Raw genomic sequence first — 24,444 nt, 5'->3', positions numbered from 1 at the left:
ACAAGTAAAACAAGGAGAGGATCTGGCTTTCTTAACTATAATAACTAAGAATTATACCGAGGAATGGGGGTACAACTTTCATGACTTGCTATGGGATACAAACGTGGGAGTTGACAGGTTCCATTGTAGACGCTAGCCATAAGATGCTCGGATTTTGTTCCTGTATGCTTCTTAGACTTTCAAAAACAATACTTGGAACAAAATTAACCTTTCTTGTTCTTCACCCTTGACATATGTGGCCTACTATGTTTCCTTTTCGTGGCAGAGAACTAGATGTAGGGATGAACTACGCCTTGTTAGCTTTAAAAGCCATGGGGTTGACAGGGTAAAGTCGTATCCCCTAATCAAAAGTAATTCCTAAATCCTCTAACTAATGTAGATAGGGAAGTAGGGTCGAATCCACAGAGAAACAGGTCTTTCTATTCCTAATTAACTAATATAATCTAGATTATGAAGTAACCAATATATAAATTTAAATAGGAAACTAAACTACGAAGATTAAGAACAGGGAGAATACAATGAATAAAAGGATCTAGGGCATAGGTTCACCAGTAAATAATATTCCAGGGTAGAATATAATAATCATTCATCAATGCATACATTAATCAGATTATAAAGGGCTCTCGCTACGTATTACAATCACACAATTAATTTACCGGTATTAAATCTCATCTTTCGAATCTCGACTTAACCATTTATAAATTAACCTGCCTATTGATCGAAACTAGACCTAAACATCAATTCTCATCTGTCGAATCTCGAACCAATATTGTCAAACTCATGCATAAAAGATCAGGCCTAATCTAGTCACAGAGCATTAAATCAATCAATAGGAAATTAATCTAGCATTGACAATCAATAACAATAAATTACCCCTTCATATTATTTATGGATCCCCACAAACCCTAGAAATAGAACTACTCACACATAATAAGAACTAAACTAATCAAAACAATAGAATAAGACATGATCAAAGGAATAGAATAAACAACTAAGATTAAGAGAAGAGAAATCGTTACCAAATAAATCTGGAATTAAGAATAGATTAAGAACAAAGTATAAGAGAAAGAAACTAATCTAAAAGCTAAGTAGAGAGAGAAAATCTAAGAAATAATTAAGAGGGAGTAAAAGAAGGTACTAAAATCGTTTTACAGAGAAGTATTTATACTCCTTATGAATCCTAAACTAAAACAAACTTAAACGTCGAAATCACCTCCTAATAATAACACGCGCCCGATCGGGCGAGGCACCGCCCGATCGGGCGCGCCTTTTTGCTCATCAGGTACGAATCTCGCGCCCGGCCGGGCGCGCCTTCGGGCGCCAGCCTCTTTGGCCGGGCGGCTCTCTTGGGCCACTATTTGGACTAAGATTGGGCTCCAATTCTTCGGGCCAATCTGGGTTTCCTCTTCGGGTCTTGAATACTCGGTCCAAATGCCCCGGTATCACATATATCGAGCCCTTAATCTCCGGTTCGATGGCTGTAACCGGCCCTGGGCTATAAAAACTAGTCGCGCTTCTCCAGTGCTCGTAATTTCTCCATACTAAATCGGGAAAATGCTCCAAATGTGCAAATCCCTGCAAAAGTCAACCAAATCTACAAAAACACTGGAAAACACCAATTAGTAATAAAAGTGGTTCTAAAGAGCCAAAAACACTACTAATTATGACCAAGGGACTAGGGTAAAATACTACTTCCTCCGTTTTTTAAATATTGCACCACTTGCCTTATAAGGAAGTATCACAAATATTGCACCATTTCTATTTTAGGAAAATAAATACTTGTGTTCACACTACAAATACCAAATATACCCTTACTTTTCAACACTTAATTTTTTTTATGTATACCATCACATGGGCAATCTTGTATTTTTATCTTTCTCTCTCATCCTTTTTTCCACTACCAAAAATCTTGTGCCAACCTCCTATGGTGCAATAAAAAAAGAACGGAGGAAGTATATAAAGTAGACACATCAAACTCCCCCAATCCAAACCTTTGCTTGTCCCTAAGCAAAAATCTCATCAATGAATCAATAAATATGCTTCACCCCAAAAAGTAAAAATCAAGCACGAACAATTCAGGGTAAATCAAATAAACATGCTTCAAAACCACCCAATCAAATCCATCCAATTACCTTTCCTCCCTAACAATTGTCAAATAGAGCAAACCACAAGAGCATATAGAATTCAAGACTAGTGCTCACACACTCAACTCTCATTTATGTGGCGAGTAAAAGATGAACTTGATCGCTCTCCAACCAACCCCTTTATGTGAACAATGCCCTCCCAACTCACACTCTCGTGTGTATAAAACAATGAACGCTCAACCTACTAGTCGACTCGAAATATGTCAAATCATAACTTGCATTGATAAAAAACACTTTCACATTCATACAACTCTATGCACAAAGGTCGGAAGGTCTTTAAAGCTTGTAATGTAAGGCTAGGGTAAAGGGTAGGAATCATTTGGGAACAAGTGAGAGAAAATCTATGCTTAAGGGAGCAAATCCTAGTAAAAACCATGATAAAAATAAATAATGATCAACATCTCCTACACAACCAACTCTAACATCCACCAAATATACTCCAATCATAATAAACAATCCCAACACCTACAATTTCACTCATAAGATATAACAATGAAAAAGTGGAGTGAATAAACAAACTTTATTTCCAAACTTGAATTTTTCATTGAAGCTCTTATTTTTTTCTTTTTATCAACCTCCAACTAGAACATTTGAACATTGAACATTTTTTTTTTCTCTTTGTTATTTTTTTTTTCTTTTGAAGTTCACTTATTTTTTTCTTTTCCTTGAACTTCTCTTTTTTTTCATCACATCATGTTTTATTTTTTCAAAAAAATATAACTCTCAAACTCATCAAAAATAAACATGATAAAAAACAAAACAACTTCTCAAATCCCGCCCAAATTGTGCAAATAATAAGCACACTACAAACTCCCTCACCTCACTCACTAATAGCTCCCCCAAGCCAAGCTTGGGACTAGTAACCAATGGGGCAAAATAGGCTTGTAATGTGGCTAATAAACAACAAAAAGTCAAGGCAACAACATGGGTAGCAAGAAGGGAACAAATGTATCTACAATCATCTGGAGGCCACCTAAAAGAATGAACGCCTTCGTCCTCCTCAATGTGCATAATAATGAATCATATAAACATTACTTATAGTTTCAAACCAATACTCAAATTCATTGACATACCAGGAACTAACACACATTCCTAACCAAATCAACTAGTCAAGCATTATATTCGCAAGTAGTTGGACAAAATTGACGCATGTTAAGGTTTCAAGGCAATCAAACATCAAATCATGATCAACTAATCCACAATGCTTATCATCATATACCAAGAATAAAAACAAATTTCTCAAGTAAGGGGCACAGGGAAGCATGATTTACAATTCATTGGAACATATTTTTAGATTTTTTTTTTCAATTTTTTTGTATTTTTCATATATAAGAAAGCAATAAATCTAGACTAAGAAAACACACCAAAAATAAAAGAAAAGAGAAAAAGAAAGATACCAAATCCAAAATCTCCCCCAAGCCAGAATTAGACAATGTCCTCATTGGCTTGGGAACTAGCCCAGCATAGCTAGTCCTGATCATCCTCATCCATGGAGCCGAACCCTGCACCTCCACTGCCACCTGCACCACCTGCACCAGAAGAGCTACCACCAAAATAATCAGCATGAAAACTCCCCCCCGCCGGTCCCCCGAAAGGAATGTCCTGGCCGTACCCATGGAAGGCAGAATAGTCAGTGTAAATACCATGGGCAGTGGGATCCTTATCGTATCCCTGAGGTGGAGGCTGAAACCAGTCAGGGTAAATAGCATCGTCGGGAATGTTGCCCCGACGAGCATAATCATCATACATAGGGTAAAGAGCTCTACCCTGGTTCCTCTCAAGGTACCCTAACCTCTGGTCTATGGAGCCTACCATCCTCCTAAGGTCAGTGTGAGAATGCTCGATACGGCCTAAAGCCTGACCTATACTCTGAAGGTCCCAAACTGGGTCAGAGTCAACATGGGGGACGGAGTGAGACATGCGAGGTGGAGAAACTGCCACCTCTGGCTGAGGCTGAGGCTGGGGTGGTGGAACTGGTGGTGGTACTGGTGGTGCTTGCCCCCTAGCATTGGCAACTAAAAGGTCATACGTGTAGGATGGTTGCCCTGGGGGAAAGGCGGTCAAGTCATGACTAGGTAGGGGAAAGATGGGCAAAGGTTGCTCGGTCCCAGTCCTAATACACCAGTGGGATGTCTGGTCACTATCCGGTCGTACCCACCCCAACTCCTCAAAATACCTAGCAGTCATATAGGTATCTGGTCCACAGTTGGTCAGTTGGTGGGGTCCACCCTTAACAAAACCGGCTTTTTTCACTGCTATTCTAGTGATAAGGCCTCCAATACGAATAGGGGTGCGAGATTGGGTACTGGTCGTGGCATGTCTGCTCAGATGGTGAATAATGTACCTACCTATGTTCAATTTCCCAAACCCAGACACATAGTGACCTATAACATCTAGCTCGTTAGTTTGGGCGTTATGGGGCTCGTTCCTACCTAAAAAACACAAACCCGCAAATCTTTGCCAGATTTTTTGGATAGGGTGATGAATAGGTTTGGTACTAGCATGTTGGGGGTCGGGAGTAGGCAAACCAGTCAGAGCATAATAAATGTCTCCCATTTTATAATCAGCATGCCATTGGTGAGGTAACTCAGAATTTAATTCAAACAATTTACAAAATTCGACATAAGTTAAACTAATATTCCTATTGCTCTACCTAAAAATTAAATTCTGTCCATTTCTACTATTTACAACTTTTAAAGAAGACAAGAATTCCCAAGTTAATTCACGGTATGTAGGATAGTGCATATCAACGAATTTTCTCATGCCTATGTCATTCAAAAATCGTTTCACAAAATCATACAAACCATACGATTCTAAAGTAGGGCGGTGTAACCACCGTGAAGGAATTACCTCGCGCCTAACTAGGTGTTCTAGCCGCTCCTTTTGCTCCTGGCTAGCAATACGGATCGTCGGCCAGTACGGGAGTTGTAAATCTGGATCGTATTCCTCCCTCAAACTAGAACTCCTACCGAAAATAGACCGAGCCCTCTTTGAAGCCATTGTAAAAATGGTTATGAAAATTAATTTGAATGAAATTCGAAAATTTTGATATAGAAATGTAGGGGATGAAGAGGGGATTAATAATATGTAAAAAGTTTTGGATTTGGGTGATAAATGAAGAGAGAATCTTAGAGAGAAGGTAGAGAGAATTTGAGTTTTAGAGAGAGAAAGTTATGGAGGAAAAAGAATGAAATGAGAAAAACCGAAGAAAGAAGAAGAAGAAAAGGGGTCGGGAGCGTCGCGCCAGGTCGGGCGGGTGCTCGCCCGATCGGGCGATCTGATTTCCAATATCTTCCATGCTCTCGCGCCCGGTCAGGCGGCATTCGCCCGGTCGGGTGATCTAAATGCCCGTTTTGCTTCAACTCTCGCGCCCGGTCAGGCGCCCTTCGCCCGGTCGGGCGATCTAACGCTCAAATTTTCGCCTCTTCTCGCGCCCGGTCGGGCAAGATTTGCCCGATCGGGCAGACAAATATGTCTGTTTACGACGAGTTTCGCGCCTGGTCAGGCGCCCATCGCCCGGTCGGGCGAAAATACTCAATTTTTAAACCTAGCTCTCGCGCCCGGTCGGGCGAGCTTTGCCCGATCGGGCCCTAGGCTAATTGACGATTTTATTTGCTTTCTTCTTTTCTTCAATTTTTGGCTAACTCTTTTCCTTCAAAACTGTACAAAAACTCATAAAACTCATTAAATTCCCTCATCTCTCCTCTCATAAGAAAAAAGAAAGAAAAACTTGTCTAAAAAGCATTAAAAATACGGATTGCCTCCCGCAAAGCGCTGGTTTATCTAGGTCCCACACGACCTTCTTACCAAGTACAAGAACTAGGACCCTTGGCCTAACGCTTGATCGGGCGGTTTCTCACTCGGTCGAGCGGTGTTTTGGCTACGACGCGGCTTCCTGACATGCCCTGTGGGACGCCAATTCACCTTATCCGGAAGATCCTCCTTGACTTGGGTTGGGGGTTCTTCAATGCTACGCACCAAAGATCCTTCTTTGATCGAGGGTTGCTTCAAATTGTCATTGCATTCAACACTTGCAACTCGATCTGGCGGAACACTTACCGTAGGCTCAATTTGCACAACTTGCTTGATTGATTCCACCTTTTCATCCTCAAAACCAAGACCGACAGTGTAGAGGGCTCTTTCTATTGCATCAACTTCCTTCTGCCATTTGTCTATCTCATCTGAAAGGGATGCAACACAAGATACCGCCTCCAAGGGATCTTTTTCAAGAGCTTGGGGCTTGTTAGAATAATTCTCAACCACATTAACACTAAAGCATTTCCCCTCTGTCATGGGGCTTTTAGGGATATTATTAAGATTAAAAATAATTTTATCGTCCCCTACTGATAGTGTTAATTTACCACTTCTCACATCTATAATTGCTCCTGCAGTATTAAGGAATGATCTACCCAAAATATTCAGGGTTTGCATATCCTCAGCCATATCAAGAACAACAAAATCAACAGGTATATAAAATTTACCTACTCTAACAGGGACATTCTCTAAGATACCTAAGGGGTATTTGAAAGAATGGTCGGCCATTTTTAGAGTAATATTAGTAGCTTTTAATGTACCCATATTCAATTTGGAACACACAGATAATGGCATAACACTAACAATAGCACCCAAATCACACAATGCATTATCAATCATTAGATTTCCAATATGACAAGGGATAGAAAAGCTACCCGGATCTTTTAATTTAGGTGGAGATTTATTTTGAAGTACGGCACTACACTCTGCAGTGAAAGCTACTGTCTCTACCTCACTAATAGACCTCTTTCTTGTGAATATTTCTTTCATAAATTTTGCGTATGAAGGAATTTGTGTGATTAATTCAGTGAAGGGAACTGTTACCTTCAAATCTTTTACCATCTCCAGGAACTTACCAAACTGCTTATCCAAGTTTGTCTTCAAGTGATGATTGGGGAATGGAAGTTTGATAATTGGCTTTGGAGCATTATTGCTCTTATCTGGAGTGGCCACCTTCTCTGGAGTCGTACCCTGCAATGTAGAGTTAGATATGTTAGTACTATGGTTTAGCCCTGCTGGGCTATTAGTTACCTTGTCTGGTTTAATGGAATCAAGATTAGCATTATTTAATAAAACAGGTTCATCAACTCTGGGCATAGGGGGGCCTTCATAGTTTGAACCACTCCTTAGAGTAATTGCATAGGCTTGATCCGCAGGCCTGGTCGGCTGTGCCGACAGAGCTCCCTGTTAGCGGGCTTGTAGAGTAGCGGAAAGTTGCGCAATTTGATTATCTACAATTTTATTATGTGCTAGAATTGAATCAATTTTCGCATCTCTACTCTCCATATGCTTCTGCATATTAACTAGCATCGCTCTAATTTCTACCAAAGAGGGGTCGGAAGATGAGGAGGGTTGTTGTGATTGGTTCTTCTGGCTAGCATTGGGATGGTAATATTTCCGTTGCTGCTGTTGTGGCGCGTGTGGCTCTTGTGGTGATGGATTTTGAATAGGTACGGATGATTCTGGTACTCAGGATTGTTGGTGTTGGAGTATGGGTTATTCTGCCTATAAGCTTGAAAGGCATTAACTTGCTCCACGGAACTCCTGCAATCTTGTTCCCAATGACCTGAAATTCCACAATTTTCACAGAAAGCCTCATTAGCATTATTATTAATTGCAGAAACATTAGCTATATTGGCAGTGCTAAGATTATCTAATTTTTGGCAGATAGAGGTCAATTGAGCTTGCAAAAAGGATACATAGTCAACACTATGCTTCCCCTTGTTAGCAAATCCTCTAGGATTCCCATATTGGGAATTATGTATCGTTATATCTTCAATAACCTGACCTGCATCATCAACATTAAGATTCATAAACCTCCCACTAGCTGCAGAATCTAAAATTATTCTAGAAGAATTTCCAATGCCATTGTAAAAGGCTTGGATTAATTGCCATTGTGCCAAATTATGGTGGGGGCGTTCTCTTTGTAGGTCCTTGAACCTCTCCAAAGCCTTATATAAAGTTTCATTAGCTTCTTGGGCAAAGTTCTGAATTGCACTCCGTAGTACTGTTGTTCTCTTTGCAGGATAATACTTGTTATAAAAATTCAAAACAAGAGTTTCCAAGTCAGTTATACCAAGTGCAGTTCTATTTAAACCATTAAACTACAATTTAGCTTTTCCAGTTAAAGAGAAAGGAAAGAGAATCTCCCTGATTTGGTCTTGTGTGACCCCGGCTTGCCTGATGGTATTACAATATTGACAATAATCGGCAATGTGAAGATTTGGGTCTTCACCCTTAGCTCCACTCAATTGCTTCCTCTTTATCATCGTTATAAATTGGAGTTTAATCTCAAATTGTACCCCATCAAGAGCTGGAGTGGGAGTGAGATGTGGAAAATCTGTAAGCTTTGGTTGTGAGTAATCACTAAGCTTCTTTGGAGCCGTCATCTCTGATTTTGGATCTGATGATACCTCTGAATCGCTAGAACCAGTTGGAGGATCTCGGTGATTATTATTATTCCCAGAATCCGCCAGGATTTGCTTGTAAAGGTTTTTCTGTCTATGGAAGGAACGTTCGATCTCAGGATCAAATGGGATGTACCCTGATCTGGAACACCTGGGCATAAACAAAAAAAACTAAAAGCAAATATGAGATTTGCTTCAAAGAACTAACGTTCTCTGAGATAAAAAGAAATAACCTAGACTACAAAAATAATAAGAAACAAAAATAAACCGTTTCCCCTGCAACGGCGCCAAATTTTGACAGGGTAAAGTCGTATCCCCTAATCAAAAGTAATTCCTAAATCCTCTAACTAATGTAGATAGGGAAGTAGGGTCGAATCCACAGAGAAACGGGTCTTTCTATTCCTAATTAACTAATATAATCTAGATTACGAAGTAACCAATATATATTTAAATATGAAACTAAACTACGAAGATTAAGAATAGGGAGAAAACAATGAATAAAAGGATCTAGGGCATAGGTTCACCAGTAAATAATATTCCAGGGTAGAATATAATAATCATTCATTAATGCATACATTAATCAGATTATAAAGGGCTTTCGCTACGTATTACAATCACACAATTAATTTACCGGTATTAAATCTCATCTTTCGAATCTCGACTTAACCATTTATAAATTAACCTGCCTATTGATCGAAACTAGACCTAAACATCAATTCTCATCTGTCGAATCTCGAATCAATATTGTCAAACTCATGCATAAAAGATCAGGCCTAATCTAGTCACAGAGCATTAAATCAATCAATAGGAAATTAATCTAGCATTGAAAATCAATAACAATAAATTACCCCTTCATATTATTTATGGATCCCCACAAACCCTAGAAATAGAACTACTCACACATAATAAGAACTAAACTAATCAAAACAATAGAATAAGACATGATCAAAGGAATAGAATAAACAACTAAGATTAAGAGAAGAGAAATCGTTACCAAATAAATCTGGAATTAAGAATAGATTAAGAACAAAGTATAAGAGAAAGAAACTAATCTAAAAGCTAAGTAGAGAGAGAAAATCTAAGAAGTAATTAAGAGAGTGTAAAAGAAGGTACGAAAATCGTTTTACACAGAAGTATTTATACTACGTATGAATCCTAAACTAAAACAAACTTAAACGTCGAAATTAACTCCTAATAATAACACGCGCCCGATCGGGCGAGGCACCGCCCGATCGGGCGCGCCTTTTTGCTCATCAGGTACGAATCTCACGCCCGGCCGGGCGCGTCACCGGGCGCCGACCTTTGCTTCTCTCGCCCGGCCGGGCGCGCCTCCGGGCGCCAGCCTCTTTGGCTGGGCGGCTCTCTTGGCCACTATTTGGACTACGATTATGCTCCAATTCTTCAGGCCAATATGGGTATCCTCTTCGGGTCTTGAATACTCGGTCCAAATGCCCTGGTATCACATATACCGAGCCCTTAATCACCGGTTCAATGGCTCTAACCGGCCCTGGGCTATAAAAACTGGTCGTGCTTCTCCTGTGCTCGTAATTGCTCCATAATAAATCGGGAAAATGCTCCAAATGTGCAAATCCCTGCAAAAGTCAACCAAATCTACGAAAACACTAGAAAACACCAATTAGAAATAAAAGTGGCTCTAAAGAGCCAAAAACACTACTAATTATGACCAAGGGACGGGGGTAAAATACTATATAAAATAGACACATCAGGGGTCATCTTCATTAGATCCAATGGATTCCACTTCTATGTTTTCTTGTCATGGCAGAGAACTTGAAGGTAGTGGTGAAGGAGTTATGTCTTAGATAAGTGCAATTACTAGATATATCAAGGATCATTATTATGGAGATAATAAGCTCATTCTCTTAGGGCGTCATCATCTGTTGCTAGACTATGAGAGATGATCTTTGGGCTAGTAAAATAGTTCAAATCCCGCTAGAATGGATCCTATGAAGTCACACACAAAGGTATTGGGTTAAGCAAGTAAGAGGCCCATTATTGGGCCTTATGAGCATTGAACTAATCATGAATAGGATTAGGCTAGTGTAGTTTGATTGGGGTTAGGAATTGGGCTTGGTCATGGACTCTTATTTAGAGATGTGATCTATAAATAAGATCCATGCCTAGGGTTGAATATAGAAGTCACAATTAACTTACAGTGAATTGTGAATCAAGGCAACCAAATCCCAAAAACCCTAACTACTCTCTCTCTCTCTCTCTCTCACGGCACCCCTATCCTCCCCCTTGGACTTGCGGTCGGCCACCCCTGGTGGTGCTCGCGGTGGTTCGTGGTGGTTCGTGACTAGTTCGTTGTTCATACTTCTCGTAGAAAGTCGATTGAAGAGTTCGATCGCGACTAACTAGCATTAGTGGAGGTCTTAATCCGTGCCTGTGGACCAAGTAGAGGAATCACGTTTGAGGTTCTTTGTCTCCCTTGTTCTTGCTCAATTACTAGTGGAATCACGCTTCAAAGGTATAATTCTTACTCTTTATGTGTTATGCATCAGATCCTTGGTTAGGTGCTATATGAATATGATTCATGTTTATTTCCGCTGCGTAGTACCTATAATTCCCTACAGTGGTATCAGTTAGCCTCTTGCAATTACATATATTGATGTAGACACCCATTTGTGTCTCCCCAAAACCAAACCCAGTGATGAGTACCTTTCGTGTCGAATCATAATCGAATGAAGTGAAAGTGTGGAAAGTTTAGTGTTGCGGATAGTTTTAATTTCTTTTCTCTTCTCTCTGTTTTTGAAAACTTATTTTTAAGAAAACAGCCAATACAGTTTGGTTGGTCTATGATATGGGTCTAATAGTAGTGTAGTTGGATGGGGCTTTACAAGAGCTTTCCAACGATATATTATAAGCCCAATTCCGATGAATATTGAGGAAGTTATGGCCAATTTACTAAACTGGGCCCGTTTTGAGCCTTATATGCGGCCCAATGATCTAGGGGAGGGCCTAATAGATTTATCATTCCTAATGCAATTATGAATTGTTCTAGTCTTCTAGATTCTTCCAGAAGGTTCTTTTCATTCCTAATTCAATTAGCATTGATAAATTGACTTTTGTTGACTTTTCAAAGTTTTAATTAAAATCAAAGAGCATTTTTGAAGGAAATACGATTTTATCCTCCTGTACGGCAATTTTTATCTAAATTTAAGAAAACGCGTGATTTTCTAAATCAGCGCCAAACACCAGCTATAGCGCCTGGCGCTATGCTTGGCGCTTGGCGCTAGCATTGGCGTCTGGCGCTAATGTTGGCGTCTGGCGCCAATAGCCAGCGTTGGCGCTGATCAGGTTTTACGTGCGCCATAACTTTGTTTTGATATTTTATCTTTTTGGCTGATTTTCTTTATAAATAACATCGTAAAAACTCCGTTTTGATTCACCAACTCTCATCAAGATTCTCTTGATTACTCTCTCTCTCTCTCTGTTCTAAACTAGCTTATCTCAAATATAAAAATTCCGCATTCATTAGATCTTGATACACCTAGCCATATTTGAAGTTGCCTTTGCTCTAGACGTGAAAAGTTTAATTTCTGAGGGTTTGGTTCCAAATCTCTATTGCAATTATTTAATTTAATTGTTTTGATTATTATTTTCCTTGAAGTTACTAACGCGTGTATTTTGTTATTAGAAAGAGGTACGAGGCATCAAAGTAAGTATTTTAATGGTTTTTATTGATATTATGATATAGAGTTCATGCTTAGATTGTTATTTTGATTCCTAGTATCATGTCTAGGGTAATTTTAAAATCAAGTATGATTAAAAGTACGATGCCTTTTATGTTCTTCCTAATATTTATTCATGTTAGTATCATGTTAGGGTTAAATATATGATTTTTATTGCTTAGTGACATGCTAGGGTTTGTTATTAATCTTGTTAGTATCATGCCTAGGATCTTGCTATGCTTTAACATGATTATTATTGTGATTAATATGATTGTTATTATCATGATTATTTTTTGATTATTATTATGATTATTTTAATTATGATGATTATTATTATGTTGCTTGATTTTTATTGTTTATTGCTTGATCACCTTTTTATGCATGTTTAAAGGGAATTTGTACTTGTAATCATGCTTAATAAGATAATTAACAATCTTGTTTAGGGTTAATGTGATTATAATTCAAGTGATCGCCAATAATAGATTTATTTGTGCATTTAATTCAACCAACACAGATAAACAGGTTTAGGGTTAAACCTATTGATTGTATGTTAGTCAAAAAGCGCACATGAATACGATCAGAATAAAGTAGAGGCCTATTATTAGGGCAGGTTCATTCTCTTTTAGGTTTGATTTGTACCTTCATCCCCGAACCCTATTTGGTTCAAGACCTTATGGAGTTGACGATCTCTCGGATCGTTAAGGGGTTTAACCTTCACCTCGTGAACGGTTTACAAGTTCCTAAAAAACTTGTTGGCGACTCTTTTGCTCTATCTTCTTTCCCTTTGGACGCCACCGTACTTTAGTGTATGATCATAGTGGGGTTCAAGCAAGGGGATTAACGCTTGAAATATTCCCTACAATTGAGTATCAATTCTTTGATAATCCACAATTTTAATTCAATTAGGAGGGAGAATAATTTAATTATGGGTCAATTATTATATTAAATGTGATTTAACAATATAGAATCATGAAAAGTTGTTTAATTTGCTCCATATTAGCCTTAATTTGATCCGAAAATTGCCCTATAAAGTTTGAAAAATTCAAACCCCCCCACCCTATTTTTCGAAAATTTCGAAATCAAGAACCCTAATTTATGAAATTTTGTGTTTTGATTTTGATTTAATTCTAAAATTTTGTGTTTAAAGAATTTAATCCTTTTGATTTCATGTTAAATTATGAATTTTTCATGATCAAATTATTTAATTTAAAAGTTAAATTGAATTGGGATTAAATTCATGAAGAACCCTAATTTTGAAATTGAATATGATTTAATTTTAAAATTAGATGGACCACATTAATTTAATTTTAATAAAAATGTTTTGTTTTGAATTAAAAATAAAAAAAGGGATTGAGGTGCGGCAGCCGCGGCTGGGTGGCGCAGCCACGGCGACTGCCGCACCGGTGGTGGTCTAGGAGGTATGGTGGGCTGGGCAAGGGTCGGATAGGGGCAACGCAGCACTGCACCACCCTGTTGCGTGTGCTGCTGCTGCTGTCCTTGCGTCGCTGCAGGGCAGCGTACACCGCAAGGTGTACGACTATCGTGGCTGGCTTCGGCTGGCCACACCACGGTGGCTGACGCTATTTTCAAATTTTTTTTTTATTTTTATTTTGGATAAAAATCAGTTTTCAAAATTATAAATTAAAGATAAGTTTTGATTTTGAAAAGGATAATTAACAAAGTTAAAGTTGTTAATTTTGTTAAGATAAGATAAATATGGAGCAAAAGATTCTATTAGGATAATAATTGATTAAATAATGTGATTATCCCATAATTATTTTAGGATATTAATTGATTTAAAATATGTGATTGGCAAGTAATTAGGATAAAATTTCCTAAAAGTTAGGATAATCATGGAAAATAAATATGATTTATCTTCCATAATTAAAGTAAGATTTGATTCTATCTCATACCTAAATTAAAATATATGATATTTTATAATTGGTTATGAATAATATATGATATTATCTAATTACAGTAATTAATTAAAATATGAGATATTTAGGAGCCATGTTTCCTTTATTGTGAACATTCGATGTTGTAGTTTAGGAAAACATGATTAGTGATTTATTATATGGAATTTTATAGTATATGATGTTATTTATTGCTATATAGACTAGTATGGCCCATAGATTCTAAATACAATCTGCGCATCGTTTTGTATTTTTGTAATCTAAATACGGTCTGCGTACCGTAAAGTATTTTTGTAATTTATTCTATTTTTTTTAAGTAGTAGATAGAATAGAATAGTATTACAGGTTGCAGTTAATACAAGAATCCATGGAGTGGAGGCCGAAAGGAGCAAGATGGATGAGATCCATGAAGGTTCAAGTGGGAGATTTTGCTTTATTAGTTTTCTTAGGATTAAGGGGCCATACTATGTCATGTTTTATTTATGCATTAGTAGATTATGCATGTTAGATTTTATTTATGTTGTTTGATGATGTGCTAGAGTTTACTAAATAATCACAACATAATAAATCTAGGTCCCAGTAATATTGAGGTTGCTTTTCCAATTAAAAACCCGATGAAACCTTCGATATTTATGACAGGTCATGCCTCAGCTGGGTGTCATACTATATCTTAGGGGAGTGGGGGTAAATCACGTTTTACACTTTTAATCGGTTCTACTCAACAAGGTTACCTAAAGAGTTTAGAACCTTGAAGCTAAGGGTAATAATTAATTAAACATGTGATGGGTAATTATTCAACCAAGAATTACAAAGAGTTGTAATCAGTAAAGAGTTTACTCACCTTAAAAATGCAATACTTGATGGTAGGGCCTCAATCCGGTCAATTATTGCACAAATAAAGGATCTTGGAATCATTATATTCAATAGGGATCAATTAAAAATTGAATGAATGTTTTAAAGTTACCAGTTTTATAATCGCTTATGGTACTTTAAAAATTTATTAAACATAATTATTGAACTTTGCCTCGTTTGTTTTTGTTTGTAGATGAATAACTTATACGACAACACTGTTTTACCAATGAAACTTAACTTAAGGCTAAATCTCAGAAACTTCAAGGAATGGGAAAATGAGTTGAGAAAAGTACTCACAAGCCATGGGCTTGAATCTCGTTTATATATTCCTGTTAAGAGCAAGTATATAGAAAAATATGAAGCTGAAAGGCATGCTGAAATTGTTTCAGATGTAGAGAAAATTAGAGGGCTCATTTTAGAATCTATTCCAATTTGTTGGAAAAGAAGATTTAGGCACTATGAGCTAACCAACTTGTACAAATGTCTTTGTGCTATCTGTCGAGGTGGCATTGGGGCATTAGGAAGTGGAGGCTTCAAAGATCAAAATGTAAGAGAGGTCGTTAACTCGATCCCTCAGATTTACTATTCCTGGACTGACAACGTCAGGTATGAGGCTTACAATGTTCATTGTAAGATAATGGCTAAAAGACTCATGCCTGGTCAGTCAGTAATGGCCCATGTCAAGGAACTGATTGAAATGTTCAATCAGATGGATGTCCTTGGAAAATCGATCGATGATGACTCTGCACATGATATTATCTTGTTCTCACTCCATGATGGTTTTGACATTGTCAAGCTCACTCATAATGATGAGGTATCGTCGGTGACATTGATCAATCTTTTGCTTAACCATGCTGAGGAGTTCCTGAAAAGGCGAGGAAACGAATGCTTCTTTTGCGGTAGTTGGCCATGCCATACACCAGGGTGTCCCCACTATACACCAGTGAAAACAGAAGGTAAAGAGTTACTTGATGTTTTCGTTGTAGAAATTAATCTTACTTCATCTTCCACTTGGGTATTTGATACCGGATGTGGTGCTCACATCGTTAATAACGTGCAGGGCTTGAAAGAAAGTAAGAACTTAGCAAAAGGGGAAGTAACGCTTTGAGTAGGAAATGGAGAAAAAGTTGCTGCACTTGCTATTGGAAGTTATAATCTAAGACTTCCCTCTGGACTTATTTTGGTGCTTAATAACTGTTATTATGTACCAACAATTACTAAAAACATTATTTCAGTTCCTGTTTTAGATTCTGAAGGATTTCATTTGAAATAAGAGACAAATGTTGTTTTATTTCGAAAGAAAATATGTTATATGCTAACGCAAAATTAATTAATGGTTTGTATGTCTTAGAATATACAACTCATGTCTACAACATTGATCATAAAAAGCAGAAAACAGATGGTTCAAACCCAACTTACCTATGGCATTGTAGGCTTGGTCACATCAACCAAAAGCGCATCCAGAAATTACATATGGATGGACTTCTCTCTTCATTTGATTATGAATCATTTGAAAATTGTGAGTCATGCTTGCTTGGGAAAATGACGAAGTCACCCTTCACGGGTTTAGGTGAAAGAGCTAGTGACCTTTTAGGACTCATACATACAAATGTGTGTGGACCAATGAGTTCAAAAGCAAGGGGTGGGTTTAATTACTTCATTACTTTTACTGATGATTTAAGTAGATATGGTTATGTTTACTTAATGAAGAACAAGTCGGAATCCTTTGAAAAGTTCAAAGAATTCCAGAATGAGGTACAATACCAACTTGGGAAAACGATTAAAGCATTACGATCTTATCGTGGGGGTGAATATTTGACCCAAGAATTTCATGAACATCTGATTAATTGTGGAGTACTTTCGCAGTTGACTCCTCAAGGAACACCACAGTTGAATGGTGTGTCAGAAAGGAGGAATAGGACCTTACTAGACATGGTTCGATCCATGATGAGCTTTACAATCTAGGAATAGGACCTTACTAGACATGTCAGAAAGCAGCTGCGAGAATACTAAACAGAAGCCCGTCCAAAGCAGTTGAAAAGATTCCATATGAGATGTGGAATGGAAGAGCTCCAAAGTTGTCTCTCAAGATTTGGGGATGTGAAGCCTATGTAAAACGTTTACAAGGTGATAAAATACACCCTAAATCAGACAAGTGTTTCTTTGTGGGCTATCCAAAAGAAACAAAAGGGTATTACTTCTACAGTTGCGAAGATAACAAAGTGTTTGTTGCTCGCGATGGTGTCTTTCTAGAAAAAGAATTCCTGTCTAGAAAGCCAAGTGGGAGTAAAGTGGTTCTCGAAGAAATTCAAGACGAGCACCAAATGGATGTGGATAACACCACATCAGAGGCGAGGGCGCATGAGTCGATTAATAATGTGTCGGAGCGAGCTAATTCGACTAACGAGACTCCTATCGTCCCACTTGAACCTAGTTCATGCGAAAATCTTCAAGGAGTTGGAGAGAATATTTCTATTGTTTCTCCTACCCCACGTAGGTATGCCAAAATCAGAAACAAATAGTTTGTTGAGGTTCTGATAACTGAGGATTCTAAAATCTTCTTATTGGAGAATGAAGAACCTATAACATACAAGCAAGCTTTGGCGAGCCCCAACTCAGATAAATGGCTTGATGCCATGAAGTCCAAAATGGAATCAATGTCTAAAAATGAAGTGTGGACCCTAGTTGACTTGCCTGATGGGGTAAAACCTATTGGTTGCAAATGGGTTTACAAGATTAAAACAGACAAGGATGGAAATGCCTACATCCATAAAGCAATACTGGTTGCGAAAGGATACAGACAGATTCATGGTATTGACTATGATGAAAACTTTTCCCCAGTAGCCATGCTTAAGTCCATTCGGATTCTTCTAGTGATTGCTGCATTTTTCGATTACGAAATTTGGCAGATGGATGTCAAAACCGCCTTCTTGAATGGGTTCTTGACGGAGGAAGTGTACATGACACAACCTGAGGGTTTTGAAGATCCAGAAAATCCTAGAATAGTATGCAAACTTCAGAAATCTATTTATACATTGAAGCAAGCATCCAGGAGTTGGAATCTTCGTTTTGAAAAGTGAAGAGGAACCTTGTGTATACAAGAAGTCTAGTGGGAGCAGCATAGTTTTCCTAGTCTTGTATGTGGATGACATACTGCTCATGGGAAATGACATACCAATGCTTGAGTCAGTCAAGGAATGGTTGAAGAGTTGTTTTTCCATGAAGGACTTGGGTAACGCCGAGTACATTTTGGGAGTCAAGATCCATCGAGACAGGTCTTGAAGGGTGATTGGACTAAGTCAAGAGACTTATATTGATAAGGTTCTTGACAGGTTTGAGATGGCAAACTTCAAGAGAGGATTTCTCCCCATGTCTCATGGCATTACCTCAGTAAATCTCAATGTCCGATTATGCCCGATGAGATGAGACGTATGGCTATCACTCCTTATGCTTCTGCAATAGGATTGATAATGTATGCCATGATTTGTACGAGGCCGGATGTTGCATTTGCTCTAAGCATGTGTAGCAGGTTTCAGGCAAATCCAGGTGATGCACACTGGACAGCTGCCAAGAACATCCTTAAGTACTTGAGAAGGAGGAAAGGAATGTTTCTAGTTTATGGTGGCGAAGATGAGTTGGTTGTCAAAGGTTATACGAATGCAAGTTTCCAAATAGACATAGATGACTTTAGATCACAGTCTGGGTACATTTTCTGTCTGAATGGAGGAGCAGTGAGCTGGAAGAGTTTGAAGCAGAGCACTGTCGCAGACTCTACAACATAATCAGAATATTTGGCTGTAGTTGAAGCAGCCAAAGAAGAAGTTTGGATAAAGAAGTTCCTAACTGAGCTGGATATCGTACCAAGTGCTCAAAAGGGAATCGAGTTGTATTGTGACAACAATGGCACCATTGCTCAATCAAAGGAGCCTAGGTCACACTTCAAATCCAAACATGTTGAGAGGAAGTATCACCTCATTCGAGAGATCGTTAACAGAGGAGATGTGAAGATGTGCAAAGTTCATACGGATGAGAATATCGCTGATCCACTTACTAAACCCCTTCCACTATCTAAGCATGAGAAACATGCTAGTGAAGCTGGATTGAAGCAAATGATGTAATTAGAAGTTATATTTATTTTTGGAGAAAAATAAGTTACATATGTAATACACTCATTTGCAGAATTATGTTTAATCAGAAATTTTATCATTTCTCTTATTTAATCGTGGTTTCAATATTAAATAAAAGGAAAATTTGTCAGGAATATTATGACCTTTACCCGGTCTTCCATAAATATTATGACCTTTTGTTTATCCCGGAATAAAATGACCTTTGACAAGGATCTTCTCTAAATAGAACATTTTACCTTTAACCGGTTGTGACTTGCTCTTTAGGTGGGTGGTCAACCCTTGACTTCTATTTCCTTCCAAATGAAGTCTACGTGGCATTAATTACCCAAACACCCATTAATTTCACTCTCTATTTTCCTCTCCCAGTCTCTCTCATCCCTCTTTGAATTTTCCAATTAAGGCAATTCATGTAAACACGTTTTAACCACAAAATTGCTCAGAGTCATTAAATTGCGCATGCAATTGGAGTGTTCCGGAGATTATTGGAGCGATTGTTGGTGAGCAAAAGCAAAGTTGGTATTTAAAGAAGTTCGAGCCGAAATTGTGGTACTGAGGTAAGTCTTTGTTACTTTAATTTGGGATTTGTTGGTGGGATTGTAGTGGGATTATGCTTAAGGACCAATTGAAGTGCGATATTGCTTAAAGATTGATTTTTTTTTGTTAAATTTGTGTAGTTAGATGAAGTACTTGTTGTTATTGTTGTTTTTGTTTGTAATTTTAGCCTAAAATTTGAGTAATTTAGGGCTGATAGTTATGTTTTATGTTGATTTTAATAATTTGAATCATATTGATATAGTTGGTTGATGTGTGTTTTTGTTGGAAGTGAAAAAAGAAGTGTGTATTTGTATATGCTTAGGTAATTATGTTTGCGGTTTTTTATACGGTTAGTATAAAAGTTTGGCATGGTGGTTCCTTCAAGCATGTTAACAATGGGGAAATGGTATATTTAGGTGGTAAGGGGAGGACTTTTAAGGTTGACCCAGATGAGTTGTGTTATTGGGAGTTATTTGAATTTGCAAAAAAATGTGGATATGCACATGTGGGGGGACTGTACTATTTAATTCCTGGAATGAATATGCAGGATGGAATTAGGAGAATAGATGGGGATAAGGAAGTGTTGGAGTTGGGTGAAATAGCTATAAATAATAGGTGTGTTGAATTGTACCTAAAGCATGTAGATCCGAACCCTCCCTTGACAAGTACACATGTTGTTGTTGATAACTCACCCCAAACAAATGCCCCCAATACAGATGCACCACCAGTTGAGAATCTTTCTCAAGTTTTAAATCCTACACAAGTTACTAATGACCAACCACTGGAACCAATAAGAAACACAAAAAGAAAAAAAATGACTCCAAAAAAGGGACCACCCACAAAAGTGATATCAGTCCCCAGGAAAAGTCCTAGTAAACAGCAAGAATCATCCACATCAGCCAAAAAAGATGCTTCCACCTCACTCATTGATGTTAATAATAATCCAACTACAATACCAATCCAGAAAAAATCCACCATTTCTCATCTATCTACCTCCTTTTTTAATGAGCCAACTACCTCATTAAAACCCTTGAATCCAGATCTGAGTTTTAAAGGCAGTGTGCAACCCTCTGAAAACCAAACTTCAAACATTCACACTACAACTGATTTGCCCCTTATCGACCCATCTTTCAATACTGAGTATGAGTGGGAGGACAACAGGCCCAAAAGTCCATTGAAATGGAGTGAACTTATAGGTCATGGCAGTGAGTGTAGTGATGAGAGTGACCCTGAATATGCACCAGAGTACCAAGAAGTTGGTGAGGGACATGAAAATGATGGTGAGGATGATGCTGATTCTAGGTTGAGTGACATAGAATTAGAGGAAGGGGTTGAAAAGGAGTTTGTAGAAGATGAGTTTAATGTTGTGAGTCAGATGAAAGTGATGAAGAGTTGGTTGAGGCTAGAATAAGGATTCAGACAGTGACTAGTAAGCTGGTTCAGATAGCTCATCAGTTGCAACAAGAAGCTGCTGAAGGGAAGTTAGGCCAGTCATCCAAGAAGCCACCAGTCAATGTTGAGTCAGCAGCCCCTGAAGGTGGGACAAGTGAGTATGAGGACAGTGACCAGGAGATACACACACCACATAATAGTGAGAATGAAGGTGAGGGAAGTAACAGAACTAAGAAATCTTTGTTAGTAAGAGGGGACACAGACTTCAAAACATTTGTGTGGAAGGTGGGTCAAAGGTTTCCAAACAGAGCTGAGTTCAAGGAAGCTGTGAGTAAGTATGTTGTTCTGTAGGGGAAGGATATAAGTTATGTGATTAGTAACAAAAAGAAGGACCAATTAGCAGTGAGGTGTGTTGGTGAGTGCCCCTTTTACCTTTATTGTTCAATGCATACTAGAGAGAAGACTTGGCTTGTGAAGACAGTGGTTAATCTTCTCACATGCCACAGAAACATGAGTAGGAATAGGCAGTTGAAATCAACTTGGGTGGCTAGTCAGCTGCTAGAAGTGTTCAAAGCTAGGCCACACTGGCCGGCTAAGGACATAATTGAGACTATAAGAAGAGCTTATAGAGTAATAGTTAGGAGGGATTTCGCATACAAAGTGAAGTATCATGCTCATAAGATGCTTCATGGATCTACGAGGGAACACTATATGAAGGTTGAGAGATATATTCAAGCTGTGAAGAATGCAAGCCCAGGAACAGTCTTGGAATTGGTGGTTGATGCAGACCTCAAATTGTCAAGTCCAATGTTTAAAAGATTGTTTGTATGCTTTGATGGAGTTAGGGAAGGGTGGAAGAAGGGTTGTATGAGGGTAATATGTGTTGATGCAGCCTTCATAAAAACCTTTTTAGGGGGTCAGATCATGAGTGCAGTGGGAAGAGACCCTAATGAACATATGTTTCCCATTTCATGGGCAGCCGTGGAGGGTGAAAATACCTTGTCTTGGGTCTGGTTTTTCACCCATATACAGGCTTGTTTGGAGCTAGGAGATGGCACTGGTGTGGCCATTATTTCTGATGAACATCAGGTAATTGTGTTTTCTATATCTATTTGGTGTATTTCTGATGTTTATAATTAGTTGTTCAAGGTTGAGTAAAGGGTAATATATATGACATATGTTGTTTTGTCCTACTGTTTGTGTGTGTTTTCAGGCAATCCTACATGCTGTTGCTGAAGTGCTTCCTAAAGCTGAGCACAGACACTATGCTCGGCACATTTTCTCACACTGGCATAGAACATACAAAGGAGATGAAATGAAGCTCCAGTTTTGGAAGATAGCCAAATCCTACAATGAGGCAGATTATAATGAGGCTTTAGAGCAGCTAAAAAAAATGGATCCTGAGGCAACTCTTGCTTTTCAGAGGTACAATCCTAACTGTTTCTGTAGAGCATTCCTAGATACATCTTTCAAGACTGATTCCATAACAAACAATATGGCCGAAACCTTCAACGCATACATAATTAATGCTAGGACAAAACACCTCATTTACATGCTAGAGGATATTAGGGTTGCTCTTATGCAAAGGTTAGTGAATAAGAAAAAGGAAATGCAGAAATGCACAAGTATTTTGTGCCCTAGGATACGAGCCAGACTTGAGAAAGAAAAAGAAAAAGCAGCTTACTGTGATGTCCTCCCCTCTTCTGACAGATTGTTTAATGTCAGATATTCCTTAGACCAAGTTAATGTTGATTTAGTTGCAAAGACATGTAGTTGTAGAAAATGGAACATGGTTGGTGTTCCTTGTTGCCATGCCATAGCCTGCATCTTTTTCTTGAACAAAGATGCAGAGGCTTATGTTGATGAGTGTTTCATGCTTGAAACCTATTTTATGGCTTATAATGGTTCAATCCCACCTTGTGAGGGAGAGAGGTACTGGCCAAAGGTTCCCTGTAACTTGGACCCACCTCCAATAAAGATTGGTCCAGGTAGACCAAGGAAGAATAGGATCAAGCATCCCCTTGAAAACCCAAAGAAGCCTGGTTCTTTATTAAGGAGTGGGAATGAGATGACATGTAGCATCTGTAAGAGTAAGGGACATAACAAAAGGAGTTGTCCAGATAAAGGGACCTATGTAGAACCTGAACTTGCTCCTAAAAGGCCAAGAGGAAGGCCTAGGAATGATGTTTCTTCAACCCAACCACTAGTCCCTTCACAAGTAGCTTCATCATCAATTCATGCTGCAACAACTACCACTGCACCCGTTTCAGCTCAACAGGCTACATCACAACACCATACAACTACAGCACAACCTACTCAACTTAGTAGGGGTGGGAGGGTGATCTTAGGAGGCCAAGGTGCAAGAGGTGTAACCCAAGCAGCTGCTAGAAAAGGTGTGTTTCTTAGCCAACCTACTGCATCAAGTCAAGGAACACAGAGAACAAGAAGGAGAGGACCTGGACGAGGCACTGGTAGAGGCAGGACTAAGGTATAAATCCTACTTATTTTTAACCATGCATCTTGCTATTAATGAGTGTGACCCTAACAATGTTGTTTTGTTCTACACAGGTCCCAATAGGAGTTGGAGTGTTGTTTAGTTCAGATGGGACACCACTTTCACAAGTTTAATTATGTGATTGCTTCACATATTTTCATTCTTTGCATATCACACAGGTTTTAACTTTTTTTGTGTTTTGCAGGGGGCTAACACTAGAGGAGGGGGTAGAAGAAAGGGAAGAGGTCGTGGAAGAGGATCACAGTCCACCCAATAACTGCAATCTGACCTTCACTTGTGCCTTTTGTTTATGAACTTTGTGAACAAAATCTAAGACCTTTATTTAGTTTAATGCCTTGCCAGCATTTTGTCTGTAATGAAGTACTAACCACTATGCTTATTTTGCATGAACAATTATCATTTTGTTTCACAAAGTACTGGTGGATGAACTAAACTGAAGTTGTTTTGCAATGCAATGTACACTTTATGCTGTTATGTTATGCTCGCAAAATCAATACTTAATTAGTAGAAACTGAAACCATTTTATTCAACTTAAGTGGTGATACAAAGTCAAACCTTTAACACAATACAACTTCCTAACATAGCTAATTTTTTGGTATTATAATAACAAAGTACATTATTGAACAGGGAAGAGAGAATTAGCAGAAGATTGCCTTCTTAAAGCCTTTTTTAAAAAAAATTTTATGAACAGGGGAGAGAGAAACAAAGGGGCTAAATGAATAAGAATGGGAATCTTTTACATGGCAAAAATTCCCAACGGTCATTTACACGTCAGCCATTAACCTGCAAAACCCGGTTACCATGTAAAATGTCCTATTTAGAGAAGATCCTTGTT

The 24,444-nt window shown here is 38.4% G+C and overlaps 1 long non-coding RNA gene across 1 annotated transcript; it reads left to right on the top strand.

Moving 5' to 3' along the window:
* The first annotated feature begins 19,457 nt into the window (after positions 1 to 19,457).
* Positions 19,458 to 23,865, top strand: LOC145559645 (uncharacterized). Its single transcript, XR_014092826.1, has 4 exons — positions 19,458 to 19,722; positions 23,423 to 23,582; positions 23,663 to 23,716; positions 23,794 to 23,865. It is a non-coding gene; the product is annotated as an uncharacterized LOC145559645 (long non-coding RNA).
* Positions 23,866 to 24,444: the final 579 nt, after the last annotated feature.

This window comes from Chenopodium album, chromosome 9 (assembly GCF_948465745.1).
Source record: "Chenopodium album chromosome 9, dcCheAlbu1.1, whole genome shotgun sequence".
NCBI lineage: Eukaryota > Viridiplantae > Streptophyta > Magnoliopsida > Caryophyllales > Amaranthaceae > Chenopodium > Chenopodium album.
Note: the sequence above shows the minus strand (reverse complement) of the source record. Positions and strands in the feature narration are given on the sequence as shown.